At 37.9% G+C, this 13910-nt stretch overlaps 1 pseudogene; it reads left to right on the top strand.

Moving 5' to 3' along the window:
* The first annotated feature begins 4 nt into the window (after positions 1–4).
* The window catches only part of LOC113097048 (GTPase-activating protein and VPS9 domain-containing protein 1-like), a 29787-nt pseudogene continuing 15881 nt past the window's right edge, over positions 5–13910 (top strand).

Here is a 13910-nt window from a genome sequence, read left to right as displayed (position 1 = left end):
CTGGATCGCCAAACAGCAAAGGATCAACCTCGACCGCAATCCTCAACCCAGGTGACTGCACTCCAGACCAGTAAAACTAGCAGGCTCTCCTCCTGATTTTCTTTCATGACTCATTACCTGATCAACTGAACCGGAACAATCGCTAAAATCACATTGTGGATTATCTCAGTGGTTGAAACTAGGGAGAGCCAAATGCGCATTCTGGCTTGGCAAGTCCTGACATCGGATTGCCTAATAAAATAAAAATAATTTCTTTCTTTGTGGTACATGAAATACAATTATAATATAAAATCCTGGATTCCTGTTCACTTTCCATTCATGGAAGAGAGAAGTCTGTACATTCTCTAGAAGTTCTCTTTTTTGTGTTAAATGAATCCATTAAGTCATACAGGTTTGGAACATCATGCAGTTGAGTAAATTACTTCTGGGTAATTTATTGCTAAACCTCGACAAAGGTTTTCAAAACTTCTTTTAAACGTTTTTGATGCTAGAAACATCTTAAACAACATCTAAGTTTGTTCAAGACAGCCACTTTGATATTCAGTTGGGATTTTATAAGCTTGTAACTGCTGAATTGCATTTTCACATTCATTACAGTACATCTCCAGCGTGATCAGATTTAATCACATGATTCTGTGCAGTCCACTTCTCTGAATGCATTCTTTCCTTTCTAGTGCGGAGGCCTCTCCTGCGGAATGCTGTCAGCATGCCAAGGTTTCTGGAGGACACACAGTTTGTGGATGGTTATAAGACACTGGGCTTTCAGGAGAGCATCTACGGGGAGTTCTTGGCCGCTTGAGGGAGAACCCACGACTGGTGGCATCTTGTCTGGTGGCAGAGAGAAGACTCAATCATGAACACACACAGGGTGTCATCTACACGGTCTTCACCTCCCTATATGGCAACTGCATCATGCAAGATGATGAATGCTACCTGTTGCAGGTAAAATAAATATATATGCATAGTTTTTTTAAAAGTGGTTCATTAATATTTAAGAAATTTTCAATCATTTGACAATGGATTAAAAAAAATACATGTGTAAAATAAACATACTTATACTTTAGATTACAGTTTTCACAAATAAATAAATTTTAATAAAAATATAACTAAAAAGGAAGTAAGCACTGTAAACCGATCTCCATATTCTGGGAATGTGTGAATTGGAAATCATATTTTTCAAATAAAGCCAGGTAACACACATTTTGACATACAGCACACAGTGAAAATGCCAAGATTATGACAGTGGGCGCAAATGCATATAGCACAGCATAATTTGAAATCACAGTTTAAAGTTTAAAGCATTCAATTCACACGGTCCGACCGTCACACATAGAACACGCGGATAATCATGCTGGATAAAAATGCACACTTTACAAGATCTCAAAGCTGTATTCGACTAATTTTGCAAAGTTTGTGATATTAAATGTTCGTTTGTCATTTGAAGATTTGTTTAAATGACATAAATGCATATTTGCTTAATGCTGATGGCAAGCTACAAAGTATTAACGTTGCCTATTTATTATTAACGTATTATTAATGTTAACGTACTTATAATATAAAGGCAAATGTTATAATACTTTTTGTATACATTAATTCCTTTGTGTAACTGTTTCTATATGATTATTAGACAGACTTCTATCCATATTAGACAGATCTGTTAACCACAACAGCGAACAAGAGGGAGAGTGTGGGCACTGTGTGCTCAGATGTTGCCGATCTCAGTGCCTTCAAAAATCAGTCACTGATTATAGCCAAAGAGTTATCCATTTTAACCTTTATTAGACTCTAAAAAATAACAACTTATAATTTAGCTTGAAACAATATTCACATAAACCCATTATAATAAATGCTTATTTACCTGTGCCTTTCAGCAAGTAGGGAATATACAGAATTGAATAAAGCTATCAGACACTAAATTCTAAATTAAATATAGATAATCCTTAAATATACAACATTTCTTTTTCTTTTTTTAATTAACAGACTTCACAGCAGCTGTATTATTAGGTGTTTTAGCTGCTATTATGTCTATTAATTTACAGTAGCATGAAACATGAGTAGTCGAGTAACTCAAGTATTTTTTTAATAAAAAATTTACTAGTATAAATCAGTAGTCGTGCAACTCCTAAGGGGTAGGTAACGTCGATCCTGGAGTGCCGCTGTCCTGCAGAGTTTAGCGTCCACTCTAATCAAACACACCTTAACAAGCTAATCAAGGTCTTCATAATTACTAGGGCTACAGACAGGTGAGGTTTTTTGCTGGTTTGGAGCTAAACTTTTCAGGACATAAGCACTCCATGACCGATGTTGGCCTATCCCTGGATTATTTATACCCACATACCACATTGTGCCCTTTCCTGCTTTGTCCAGGTTTTTACGTTATTGGTGGAATTTGAGCTAAAGGAAAGTGACAACCCTCGTCGTCTGTTTAAGGCGAGGCACGTGTGCCTTCAGCATCCTCTTCAAACTCTTCTCTGAGGGCCTATATTCAGCGAAGCTTTTCCTCACTTGCAACCCTCCACGAGCCCATCATGCAATTGCTGGTGGAGGACGAGGATCATCTAGAGACGGATCCAGCCAAACTGATCGAGCGCTTTACCCCGGCCCAGCAGGCAGCGTCTGTTTGGGGAGAAAGGCACAGATGAGTACCGCAGGAAAGTTCAGGCTGCAGTGGAGGCCAACGAGGCCAAGCTGGTAGCCGCTGTCAATACCTTTATTGGCTACCTGAAGCAGAACACCTACTGCTTCCCACAGAGCCTGCGCTGGATTATGTCTCAGATGTATAAGACGCTGACACGGGGTGGAGAGGTTAGAGGTCGGGGAGGTGAGGACGATGTGCACCGACTTGCTGCTCACCTGCTTCATCTGTCCAGCCATCGTCAACCCTGAACAGTACGGCATCATCTCAGATGCAACCATCAATGGAGGTGGCACGTTTCAACCTCATGCAGGTAGGGGCTAATGCTGTTGCATCAGTATTATAACAAAACAACTGTACTGTGAGGGTCTTTCCTCAATCTGCTGTCAGCTAGAAATTAAAAATGGCTGACAGTAGGACAGTAGATTATGCACTGTTTTATTTTGTACCAAAATATATAAGCATTAAACATTTAAAAAATTCATCAAAACAATATATCTATTAAAATGAAACACTTACTGTAACTTGAACTAATCCTACAAGAGTTGCTTTAAGTCCCATAAACCAATTTTTTTACAGTATGGTATATAGAGGGTCATGTACAGAGCAGCAGTACAGTTTTCAGTTCGTTTCAAGTTTTGATTCTGAAGTTAAACATTGGTGAATTCTATGACTTGCAGTTCAGTCAGTCAAAATTATTTCGTTAAAATAACCAAATTATAAGAATAATTTATTCATAAATTGTCATGTGATTATTTTTGCTTTTTCAAATCACCAGCATGGCTGACACTACAGAAAGACATCTAGTCCTATAAGTCAATAAAACCCTTTCCTGACACAAATATTTTTTGTGGTTAATGTCTGGCTGTGATATTAATATGTTCTAAAAAAATAACACCTAATTTTGATGTTTTAGGTGGGGCAGTTGTTGCAGCAGTTAGCTATGTCTGATGCAGATGATGGTGATCCTCGACGTAAAAGCAGCTTATCCAAGTTTGATAAGGTAAGAAACAAACCCAGATTTCTGAAGCTCCTTTTTTTTTTGTCTTTTTCATCTTGTTACTATATTGAAGATTAACATAGACTGTTTGTGTATTGCATACTGGCCAGTTTAAATGTAATATGATAACAATAGCAACATTTCAGTAGTGGAAACCAACCGACACCAGTGAAATTTCATGATTCTTAATACAATCTGAACCATAAAATTTTATATGCTATTAAACAAACTCCTTCTTTTAAAAAGTTAAATCATCAGTTAAAAGTCATCTGGGTATTCCATATATACAGAACTGCACAAAGTATTACGCAAATAGTGTTATTAGTGCGTTGGTAGTTAACGCTATTCAATCATAACCAGGAAATTGTAAATGGTTCATTAACATGTCCCATCACTCTTTTTGAGGATTGACTCATTGCACATCTTTTAGACATGTGTTGCTGCCTTTTGGATGTCGTTCATCGGTGGAAGAGCTGTCGAGACTCCACCTATGTCATCATGAATTTACTGGAGGGCCTCGCACGGACGGTGGTTTACATGACTCATAATCAGCTTTTTAGCTTTGGTAAGTAATGCAGTGGAAGAAAGAGATGTGTGGAAAGAAGTTAAAAGGAATAGTTCACCCAAAAATTTAAATTGTCATTAATTACTCACGCTTGTGTCATCCCAAACCAGCCAGACCTTCGTTCATTTTTTTTAAATTAAGGTATATTGATGGAATCTGAGAGCTCTCTGACCCTACCATAGACAGCGAGGATATTACCACGATCAATGCACAGATATGTAACAAGGAACATTGATCATGGTAATATCATTGCTGTCTATGGTAGGGTCAGAGAGCTCTCCGATTCCATCAAAAATCTCTTTCATTTGTCTTCTGAAGAAGAAGAACAGGTTTTATGAGGGTGAGTAATTAAAGACAGAATTTTTCGTTTTTGGGTGAACTTAACTTACCTTTTAACTTCATCTGAGTTTTATGATTACATCATCAGAAGTACAAAAGAGCTTAATTGGTTGTTCACATGATCACAGTGAAATCACATCCCTATAAAATATTGGTCTGAAGTTTCGTAATAGGTTTGCACTATGACTTATATAAATTCTTTTGCAGTTTCAAATCCTTTTCCTGCCTGAAATGTTAAGGCTTCATGAAAATGTTTATAATATGATTTTTCTGAGCAGTTTAGCAGACAGTTGGATGTCCTAACATTGTCATATTCAAACTAGTCCACTTTCAGTAAACTAAGATGGTCCATTTAAATTGTAATTACTACAATTCTAGAAAATATAATGTGATACTAAAATGAATGTGTTTAATCACCTGCATGTAATTCAGCAACACTAGGCCTGTGACAGGCTTATGCTAATTATATGATGATAAAGCAAAACTTCTAAAGACACTTTTTTGTGATGCCAAATCAAAGGCATTGGAATTATTGTAGCAGGATTTAATTTTCTTCATTTGAGAGCTTTTATTTAGTATTGATGTGCAATAATTTGCACTTCATTTAATTAATCAGTGTCATGTAATTCATTTAACTTGAATAATCACTTTTTATTAGCCCTAATCCAAACACATCTCAGCGCTTTTACAGTACTTAGCTGTTACACAAGATTCAGATCAATGAAAAATGACTCTTCTACCTCACCCTCTTTCAAACCTCCGCAGAACATGTCCAAACCCGTCCCATGAATATAGCAGTAACCGTCATACTGCATACCTTTACAGTCCTAATGCTTTAACTCTTCCTGTCCAACACTACCAAGAGCCAATAACCCTCAGTTTCCCTGTGTTTTTCTTCTCAGCAGGAGCAGCAAGATGTTCATCATCACACTGTCATTTACAGAGCCAATTAGCCCGACTCCTATGTTGTTATTGCATTAGACTCACTGTTTGAAATTCACTAATGATGATGGCTGAATAATGAGGCCCACCTGCTTTAATTACCAGCACTGATTGAGAATGAGTTAAAAAATTACCTAAGAAAGCTCGTTGTACATCTTTGCAGGCCTTATTTCACTGGATATGAACTTTAAGTGATTGCTTGATGGCATGTTTGTGGCAAAGAAAAAAATAAATGTCTTTATCCTCATTTGTGTGTTCAGATGGACTTTGTGCGTAGTGTCACTGCAGGAGATCAGCTCAGAGAAGAAGACCACCTGGCTCTGGAAACCCTACTAGTCAATGTACCTCAGTCCCGCACGACAAAGAGCAACAGCCTGGAGCTCACGCCCTCTAACACGCCCCAGCTCTCTCCAGTGACCACACCCGCCAACAAGAAGAACAGACTCCCTATTGGTATTCTATTCTACGTTAACTTCACCACATGTTGATTGCTGCAGATTCTTTGGAGAGAGCGATTACAATTAGTACAGTCGAGTATAATTTGATTCAATAATAAATTACACTTTATTCTGGTTCTTTGAAATTGTTAAAAAAGGACTGGATAAATTATTTATTCCTACGGAGTAAGTCAAGAAGGGTATCTGACTTACTTTTGAACTGTAAGTATGAGTATCATTACTTTCAGTGATGTTCATATTGAAAGTGAGTTTTGTGCACTAAGGATGTGAAACTTAAATGTGATACTCCACCTCAAAATGACAATTTTGTCATTAATCACTTACCCTCATGTCGTTCCAAACCCATAAAAACTTTGTTCATCTTCGGAACACAATTTAAGATATTTTGGATGAAAACCGGGGAGGCTTGTGACTGTCCCATAGACAGCCAAGTAACTTACAAGGTCCAGAACAGTATGAAAAACATCGTCAGAATAGTCCATCTGCTATCAGTGGTTCAACCATAATGTAACGTTAATACTTTTTATACGTGAAGAAAAAACTAAAATAACAACTTTAGTAAACAACTTATCTCCTCTGTGTCTCTCCACATTGCCGTTTTGAAGAACATCCGCTGAATGTAGGCAGTGTACGCTCTTCTGTGGGGTGGTTTTCATTTTGTATTTTGGGGTTGAGTATCCCTTTAAATCCATGTTATTAGTAACTGGTTGTCTACATGATTGTGTAGTTGAGGACGCACACTCGCTATTTTTAAATAAATTATATTTTAATAATAATATTTTATTTACTGGTGACTAATTATATATGATGGTAATAAGATAATATCACTACTAATACTTCTACTACTACAACAAATTATCAAAGATTAAATAAGATTATGAAATACTATTACTTATAATAAGATATATAAGATAATGCTACTACTATTTATTGTTATTTTTGTTTTCAAATAAGAGGGTGACAACATAACAAACATGCATACAGTACATGCATACACAAATGCATACATACATAAATAAATAATACATATTTTTAGAATTCAACAAAAGATCTTAGCTGGCATCCCATTTATTCTTCGCAGAGACATCTTAAAATGAACTTAGAGGAAAAAGTCCAAGATGACTGAGGTCAAAGAAATGTTGATTTAAAATCAGAAAAAAAAACAATCATTTTTCTTTCAGTATTAAAGTATTTAAAAAGTTTAATCAAGGTAATTTGGTTTTTTCAATTGATGATTTTTGCCAAGATATGTTTTTTTTTTAGTTTTTTTTTTACATGGAGCATAGTGCTGTAAGCTTAGCTACATGTTGACCTATATTAATATATAGAAATCAGTTATGAGCGTGGGAGGTTTAAGAGTGGAGTCACAAGCATGCTGAAACAGCTAATATCTCTTCTGTACAACTCAATTAGACATGGACACTGCTAAGTGGACTTCTATTAATTAACTACTGTCTGTTCTTACACTCATTTACTGATCTTTTACACACTGTTTATCTTATCCACCAACTCTCTGTTTTCCCCGTTCTGCCTCTTCCACATTTTTTCTTGCCTTGCTGCCAATAATCATCAGGACAACAGTTGGCAGCCATAACGTGTTGGGAGCCCTCTGCCACTGCCCTGTCTGCTCATATACCCTTAGTAACCCCATTTGGTGGGTAACCCTGACACACTGCCGTGACCGACAAATACCCCTGTCCAGCCTCTCACTGCTTCACCCATTCTTTTCCAGCGCTTGCTGTGTCTGCCGTGTGTGTCCCTGCTATGCATTTTACTTCTCACTGTAGCACATCTGGGCTACGTTACTTGCCTCCAGCAATATAAATGTAGTTGTAGTTGCTCAGACAAGCAAGACTGTTTATGAGTGGCATACATTTTGTAAGATGCCCCTGCACCTTTTCCATCATACTCCACACTAGCTGTTTTCTTCATTTGATTTGTTTGCTCTTGTTTTATCCATTCCAGTTTCATTTTTTTACACATTATAATTCGGTTCCATCAGCCATAAAAAAGAAGCAATCCAATTTGTCTTAAAGCAGTCTGGAACAAAACAAGTGTTATCTGTAAAAGCTATTTTGCCACAGGTCTCTTAAAAGATTATGTCTTAATAATTATTAATAATTCCTTACATTTTATATAGCGCTTTTCTAAGCACTCAAAGCGTTTTACATTATCGGGGGGTATCTCCTCATCCACCACACTCTTGTGTTATTGTCGTGGTTTTTGAGCATTTGTGAGTGCTGGTTCTCATGCAGGCTTCTGCTAACACGCTTCTCTAACCCTGCTCTTCCTCACCCAGCAGGCTCTCGCAGCCGAAGCCGATCAAACGTGGCTCAGGAGGGCGAGAATGAAGCCAGCTCCCAGGAGTCTCTGCAGGAGGTTACACCTGAGGAAGTGCTTGTCATTTCGCTGGGAACCTCACTGCAGACCGTACCTGGGATGATGTCTGAAAACGAGGTCAGAATCTTGTCATGCTGTGAAGGTCTAATTGTAGTAGTTGACAGGTATATTGATATTGGAAAGTGACTGCTGTGTCTGTGTGTAGGTTCTGACTCTGCATCTTGGAGACGGTGGACAAGGAGATGTCCCTGTTGATGACACCAAACTGCACGGCAAACCTGACAAAACGCTGCGCTTCTCCCTCTGCAGTGACAACCTGGAGGGCATTTCTGAGGGTGTGTTTTAACCAGACATCCAGCAGATGTCTCTCTTGTACATAAGCTGACCCATAACCACCTAGTCTTAATGTAGCCAGACCTTCAGACTGACAGTTGAAGGTTTGAAATCCATGGCAGCTTTTATTGGATAACGCCCGGCCATGAGGCCGTTTGACCAACATGTCAAACAACCAATCACCATTTGTTTCTTTCAGCGTCACGTTTCCAGGCGTGGAAATGTCGCCACAATAACAGTGTGTAAAACTCTCAGATGTATTTTAAAGATTCTATGCTGGAAACTTTAAATATTTCACATACTTTTATATGCCCAACGTTTAGTTGATCCTGATAAGTGCTAGTCGTCACAGTAGTAATCACGACAGATTTCCTCTTTCCTGAGGGGGTTTGGGTTTTGGGAATCTTTGTTTCCAGGCGGAACATTAAAGAATGCCACACACCAGAAATTCTGTCAAATTCAACTAATCCGATGACAACTTTGACATTCCTGAAGTGTTCCCTTTTGTGTGCCATATGCATCAGACTTTCAGCCAGCGGTCTGAGTCTGAGACTTATATCCACCTGACATTTTATTTTCTATTATTACCTTGTGTAATAAAATTACTTATAATATGTTATATAATATATATTTTTTTATTTAATTCAGTTTTTCATTTAATTTTTTATTTTAATATAATTTTTTATTTATTTCATTTTTATTTGTTAATTTTTGTTTAATTAAATAATTAATTTGATTTTGTTCTATTTTATATTTCATTTAATTTTAATTCATTAAAAAAAAAATTCTTTACATTACAGACAGAGACATTAAGCCCAGACATGGATATTAACTGTGTTTAAAAAAAAATTGTGTAAGGACTGTTGTTGCAATAAGTGTTCTTTTGAATAATACCATCAACTAAGTTAGTAGTAGCTTGTTAGTTAATATGAATAAATGTGGCCTCTTTGCAGGGCCTTCTAACCGCTCCAATTCAGTTTCTTCTTTGGACCTGGAGGTGGAGTCTGTGTCAGAAGGAGGACCAGGACCGTCTGGTAGCAATGGTGCAGAGGCCTTGCAACTACTGGAACATGAACAAGGTGAATGTGTGTTTTAGAGTATTTCACCATCTCTCGCAACAAACTAAATATGATTTGTTGTGGAATTTTACAGTTAGAGTGGTTTATCTTCATTATTACTCTGGGTTGTTCTTTATGTAGCCACTACACAGGACAATTTGGACGATAAGCTGCGTAAGTTTGAGATTCGGGACATGATGGGGCTGACAGATGACAGGGACATTTCTGAGACGGTCAGTGAGACTTGGAGCACTGATGTCCTGGGCAGTGACTTTGATCCCAACATGGATGAGGACCGACTGCAGGAGATGGCTGGTACGATTACAGTTCTGCAAATACTGCAGATTGCAGTCATGGCTACAGTTACAATGCTATTCTTTTTTTGTAATGTGGTAGTTTCATACAGGTCATATCAACTTCATATAACCTTTAGCTGTTCCTCTCTTTGCAATTGAAATTTCACTTTGGGAACACATTTGATAAGTTCGAAAAATGACAGTGAGACAAGGTTCATATTGGCATAATGGTCAGCAAATCCATTACTGCCACCTTGTGGTTAGCTGAAAAGTTGCACTTCTCAAATATGGAGCTGAAGAAAGCAGTAGATTTTAATTATATTCTATAATTGTTTTCATACTGAAGACATTCTTACAAATCAGTTATAATTTTAGCCATTTTCATTTATATTAAGCAACAATAAATATTTGAAGCCATTATTATTATAAAATCTAACCATTTTTATAAGTTGATTAAGACTTTCAAATTAGATTGCTATTGCTAATTTAGAAAATCTGAAAACAGTTTAGAAAATATATCTAACACTATCAAAATATGTATCTTCTATTTTGAATATGCTGGTTTTTTTTTTTACTTTTTTTTTATTAATCAAAGCTTTCTGAAAAGAAAGTCACAGGTTCCAAAAATAAAAGTAGCAGCACAACTGTTTCCAATATTGATAATAAATCAGAATGATTTCTGAAAGATCATGTGACACTGAAGACTGGAGTAATAGCTGATGAAAATTCAGCTTTGCATCACTGGAATAAATTATATTTTGAGGTATAATAAAGTAAAAGACTGTTGATTTAAATTGTAGTTATATTTCACAGTATTGATGTTTTTTTTCTCTATTTTTAATCAAATAATCAAATAAATGCAGCCTTGAGGAGCAAAAGGTACTTCTTAAAAAAAAAAAAAAAAAAAAAAAATCTTGCTTATCCTAAACATTTGAATGGCAGTGTATTTCTTCCAACTCGCAGTTTTGGCTAAATAAATTTAGTCTCTAGTTCAGCCTTTCCTAAATCAAGACTAGGGTTAAGTTTATTGATTTAAAAATGTCAAGTGGTTGTAACATTTCTGTACAGAAATGGAGTGATGTGCAGAACAACCTAAAACTGCTTCCACATTTCATCTCTCTCTCCATCTCTTTTTTTCCCTCTGTCATTCAGTCGGTCTCGCTCCCTCCACCCCTTCGTTTCACTCTGTTCCCTCATCTTCCGTGTGCTCTCTCTTTCTCGCCTCCCTCTCTCTGACATTCACACAGTCCCTGCAGTCTTATTGACCTTGGTTCCTTCTCATTTGCATCCTCCATTTTTCATTCCTCGGAATATGGCGTTGGGGGACTTTTCCATCATTAAGTGAATTTACAGCGATTTCCTTATGTGTTTTCTCCGAGGGATTGGGTTATGAGATACACATTAAATATCCATTAATACCTCATTATCCCACTGATAAGATTACCATGATAATGAGGCAGAAATTCTAATTGTTTCACTACTGCGGGTGCCACTCATTTAATCATGCACCTGAAAGACGGGCGGCCCAGAGCCCCTGCCTCACTCACTGTAAACAGGGCCAGCGGGGGAAAGCTCTCCTGCAGGCCCACAAAACCTGCCCTTGTGCGCGTGCGTATGCGTGGGGATGTGGGGAGACGTGACCTGTGGAGAGCTTCATACGGAGCGCTCATGATCTCCGCTTCCGCCCGACCATCAAACCCTCCCTCCCCCCCTCCCTCACCCGCCATGCTTGCTGTTCACTCTTCCCCTCCCCTTCCAGCGCTCCATCTCCATTCTTCTGCCTTGTTAGGCGATAGCTCCTGTTGGGAGTTTTTCGGAGAGAGGAGGCGCTGTGTGGGATGCTGGTTGAGAGAATAATGAGGTTATGAGTGATGCTCGGCTCGATCCACACCTCAAAGTCACAACCCTGATGATACCGCGTATGCGTGTCTGCGTCTGTGGGTGAAGAGGGAGGCTGCAATTAACCTTTGGCCATCTCTGTCACAGTCTGCCTACCTGCTGCTTTAGATCACAGACGCCTCATACCCGTGTGCTTCTTATGTGTGTGTTCTCCTCAGGGGCTGCTGCGGAGAACGCCTTGGGCAGCCTGCTGTGTCTGCCGGTGCTTCTGGATCCGTACGGTTCTACCTTCTCTGAGACGACGAGCGAGGCGTGGAGCGTGGAGGTTCTGCCGAGTGACTCGGGTGAGAGCTGAACCCTTATAAGGATGGTTCAGGTTAGAGTGTTAGTAATCAGATTGAGCTTTACTAAATAGAGTCATGAAACTCTTTAATAAATGTAGCTCTGTTCCTGGCTACTGGGAAATACAGTGTTCCAACCATGCTAAAATACACAATTTAGTTACACAAAACAGCTGATATCCCTGGTCCAAAGATGGCATTTAATAAACTTAATATACCTCTATATAAGACTATAGCTTACAGTGGAGGGTTTCCCAAGCATCCCCAGTGATCTAAAATATTAACCTAAAGTGTCCCTTGAGAACCAGCCAATAAACCTGTCAACTAATCTTTAGAGGATTTTATGAACATAAATGTAACCATCTTTTAATTTTATAAAAAAAAAATGTATTATTAATTTTTTATTAATTTAATTTTTTATATTTAGTATTTTGTTTTTCATTTCTGACACAATTTCTGGTAGGAAAACGTGAATGAATCAAGTGGGAGGAAAAAAAAAGAGAAAGAAAACAGTTTGTATCAAAGCATAAGATCTGTGCTTTGGGACATGAAGTGTTAATGCAGCCTGCATTAAATGCATTAAACAACATAAAAATATATAAAATAATATTAATTATAAAACAATGCAGCCTGATTAATAATAATAATAATAATAATATTAAATAATAAATATTTTTTTAAATTGACCACTCACTGCTCTTTTTTTTTTCTTTATTACTGACCATTTACTTGAATAAACACTTTAATTATATTTTCCATGGTTTTAGTTCAGTTTGATAATTAACATTTAACATTTTTATTATCACTAAACAAGTGTGTTAAGTAGCATATAATTTTTAGTTTTTGTATCAATAATTTTTTTAATTTAATATTGTTGTCATCATTGCTGAAATTTGGTTGTTGTAACATCCCCCAATGATAACGCTATAAACAGGACTAATTATATTATGAATCATGCAGTTGTGAATAAGAAATAATGTAAAACCAGACTGTGCCAGTAGCAGGCATACGGCAGTCTGTGTGGGGTCTTGTCTCCCTGCCCGTTTTGCATCACAAACACCAGAAAGAGAGAATGAGTGATTGTTTTTTCCTTTGTGGAGTTTGTTTCAGTTCTAGGCTGTGGAAAAGTAGACTCCGAAGACCAATTGAGACCTGCATTATTACAAATGAGCACATAAATGAGAGCCCTCCACGGGGATGCCCTGGGTGTCTTTATGTGTTTGTGGATACGCCGTTTTCTACAGTTAATGAATCTGTGTTGCAGAAGCTGCAGACCTGAAGCAGGAAGAGCGACTGCAGGAGCTGGAGAGCTGCTCGGGTGTGGGTAGTACTTCAGACGACACGGAGGTCAGAGAGGTCAGCTCTCGACCCAGCACCCCAGGACTCAGTGTCGTTTCAGGTACACATACACAAAAACCTAACTGTGTAATTGCGTTCAAATGACCAATTGCTGCAAGTCTGGAATTGCAGAATCGTGCAAAAGTCAACTCGCAGAATTCAACAATCCAAAGGCTTTAACTTCTCGCATGTCACATTTGAATGCTATTCTCTGCCTCGCTGAGTTATTTATTCAGCGACTCTTCTTCCCTGACATGCTGATGAAGACGAATAGCCATGTAACACAACGGCAAACTCCTTGTGGGGAGTTTTCCCTGAGGACTTTGGCAGATGGATCGCCTTTCCCTTCCTCCTTCGTTCAGTCTTGCCGTTTCCATCTCTCGTTCACCTACTCTGACCTCCCTGGGGATTCTCCTGCCCTCTTTG

This window comes from Carassius auratus, unplaced genomic scaffold (genome assembly GCF_003368295.1).
Source record: "Carassius auratus strain Wakin unplaced genomic scaffold, ASM336829v1 scaf_tig00216098, whole genome shotgun sequence".
Classification (NCBI taxonomy): Eukaryota; Metazoa; Chordata; class Actinopteri; order Cypriniformes; family Cyprinidae; genus Carassius; species Carassius auratus.
Note: the sequence above shows the minus strand (reverse complement) of the source record. Positions and strands in the feature narration are given on the sequence as shown.